General features: G+C 43.2%; 1 protein-coding gene across 2 annotated transcripts in view; it reads left to right on the forward strand.

Moving 5' to 3' along the window:
* The first annotated feature begins 458 nt into the window (after positions 1–458).
* The window catches only part of LOC133663485 (calcium-binding protein 39), a 32,702-nt gene continuing 30,162 nt past the window's right edge, over positions 459–2,998 (forward strand). The window contains exon 1 of one of the 2 annotated variants that reach the window (XM_062067977.1): positions 459–479. The gene's annotated coding sequence lies outside the window, so the exon portion shown is untranslated. Of the gene's footprint in view, positions 480–2,739; positions 2,971–2,998 lie in introns of those variants that run through there. The other variant, XM_062067976.1, reaches the window with a different exon arrangement.

Raw genomic sequence — 2,998 nt, forward strand, 5'->3', positions numbered from 1 at the left:
ACAACGACATCCTTTCGCCTCAGAAAGTCAGTTCATGGCCGTAACTTGCATCGCTGTCACTTCCATCGAATCCTTTGTGGCTTAAAGTTGCGTTGTGGCTTTATGTTGTTGTGGCTTTTGCAATAGTGCTGTCGTTGAAAATTGTTGTTGTGGCAGCAAGGGGAACTGCACCTTTTTTTGGTGAATTTTGCCTATCGTTCACAATCATTGAGAGACAAGTGTCATGTCTGTGTGATCATGTTTTGTTTTGGTTATGTTCAGGTTTGGTTTTTGGACACTTTGTGCACTCTTGTTTGTTTTGTCACCATGCGACCATTAGTTTCACCTGTTTCACGTTTTGCACTCGCGCACCTGTTGTCAATCATGTCTATATTATTTAAGCCCATAGTTGCCAGGAAGTCAGCCTGGCGACATTAACTCTGTTATCCCTGTTACTCCATTGATTATGTGTTCCATGCCATAGATTCCTGCTCTGCCAAGTAAGTTTTTGTTATTAATGCCACAGTTAGTGACTTTAGTTTCATGTTCATAGTTTCTGCCTTTGTGCTAAATTTGTTTTCATTAGTCAAGTTTGTTCTCCGCCTTTGTGCACGCCTTTAGTGTTGTACCCCTTTTGTAGTTTAGAGTTAAAAATAAATGATGTCCTTACCTTCACGCTAGTGATGGGTTGATGAGGCGTCATGAAGCGTTTCGACACATTGCAAAACTGTATTGATACTGCGTCGATACTGTGTCACTAAATACTGACATCTGCTGGACATTAAAAATCCCTATAGGCAACCTATGGACCAACTCAACTGACACTGATTTTATGACCTAGTATGTACAATAATATAAACCAAGTCATTGTATTTCATTTAGGATTATTTCATATCTTCATTTAAATAAAAATATATTTTTATCTTTTTTAGATACAGTCAATAAATAATGTGAACATGTATCATAACATGGAAATCTAAGAGAACGTGTTGTGAATAAGGATGCTTGTGCACTGGGAATTTTTTTAATTTTTTTTTTACACATTTGTACTAAAAAAAACAGTTTTTCCAACGTATTAAATTTTAGACGATTTCTCTTCTTAGTTATTATTTCTCTGGCTGTAGAAAAGACCCGCTCACAGGGCACAGAGGAGGCGTCAGTGCGACACAGTTTGCGTATCGGCCACGTGACCGAAACAGCTCATGATCGGTCACGTGACTTTCTAAAAGCAGTACGCGCACCGACACAGGGTTTTGCTCTACGAGCTCGACGCATGCGCCGATGCATCGGTGTCACTACTGTTCGCGGGCATGATCCAGCCTGCGGGCCTTACGTTTGACACCCCTGATATAGTGAATACTTCATAATCAATCAATCAATCAATCAATCAATCAATGTTTATTTATATAGCCCTAAATCACAAGTGTCTCAAAGGGCTGTACAAGCCACAACGACATCCTCGGTACAGAGCCCACATACGGGCAAGGAAAACTCACCCCGGTGGGACGTCAATGTGAATGACTATGAGAAACTTTGGAGAGGACCGCATATGTGGGTAACCCCCCCCCCCCCTCCCCCCCCCCTCTCTAGGGGAGACCGAAAGCAATGGATGTCGAGTGGGTCTGACATAATATTGTGAAAGTCCAGTCCACAGTGGATCCAACACATCAGCGAAAGTCCTGTCCATAGTGGGGCCAGCAGGAACCATCCCGAGCGGAGACGGGTCAGCAGCGTAGAGATGTCCCCAACCGATGCACAGGCTAGCGGTCCACCCCGGGTCCCGACTCTGGACAACCAGCACTTCATCCGTGGCCCCCGGACCTGTGCAACTCCCCCTCCATAAGGGAGAGGGAAGCAGAGGAGAAAAGAAAAGAAAAGAAACGGCAGATCAACTGGTCTAAAAAGGGAGTCTATTTAAAGGCTAGAGTATACAAATGAGTTTTAAGATGGGACTTAAATGCTTCTACTGAGGTAGCATCTCTAACTTTTACCGGGAGGGCATTCCATAGTATTGGAGCCCGAATAGAAAACGCTCTATAGCCCGCAGACTTTTTTTGGGCTCTGGGAATCACTAATAAGCCGGAGTTCTTTGAACGCAGATTTCTTGTCGGGACATATGGTACAATACAATCGGCAAGATAGGCAGGAGCTTGACCGTGTAGTATTTTATACGTAAGTAGTAAAACCTTAAAGTCGCATCTTAAGTGCACAGGAAGCCAGTGCAAGTGAGCAAGTATAGGCGTAATATGATCAAACTTTCTTGTTTTTGTCAAAAGTCTAGCAGCCGCATTTTGTACCAACTGTAATCTTTTAATGCTAGACATAGGGAGGCCCGAAAATAATACGTTACAGTAATCGAGACGAGATGTAACGAACGCATGGATAAATATCACTGATAATTTAAATTTGTGTACATTTGAATTATTTTGATCCACATCTTATCTTATAACTTATACTCGTGATTATTTGATATAAAAACAACAGTTAAAAAAAGAAATACAATAACGAGCCGGTCTTTTGAACGGCTCTTTGTAGGGAATGGCTCCTCAAGATCCGGCTCCCTTTAAAGAGGGGTTAACTTAATATATTAACGCCTTCAGGATAGTAGTTCCACAAATAGTGACATGTTAACTGGTTTAATTTTTTAATGTAGCAAGCGGAGGTGCGTTCGTGAACGAGTTAACGCAGACGAGTACCCGTGAGTCAGTAAAACAAACAACTCGTTCATAGCTTGCACATCTCGACGGCAGCCAGACGGCCAGAGGAGGCGCTAAGCAGCAGTATTGACGGTGACAGTCGGAGTCCCTGCGCCGCTAATGTTACCAGTCGGACACAAGGAGAGACAGGCAGCTACACAAATATCCACAGTACGAACCACAGGAGTCGACCGAACAGTGAAACAAAGCCGTTTTGTTCCGAGAGGAAGGCCTGCGTTGCCTTTTACCGTCGTGACGAATTGGGGGAAACGAGTGGAAACGCCGTTCACGAGAGGTATTGTGTTGCATTTGATGAGATTTAA

The sequence above is a fragment of the Entelurus aequoreus genome, linkage group LG13 (genome assembly GCF_033978785.1).
Source record: "Entelurus aequoreus isolate RoL-2023_Sb linkage group LG13, RoL_Eaeq_v1.1, whole genome shotgun sequence".
Classification (NCBI taxonomy): domain Eukaryota; kingdom Metazoa; phylum Chordata; class Actinopteri; order Syngnathiformes; family Syngnathidae; genus Entelurus; species Entelurus aequoreus.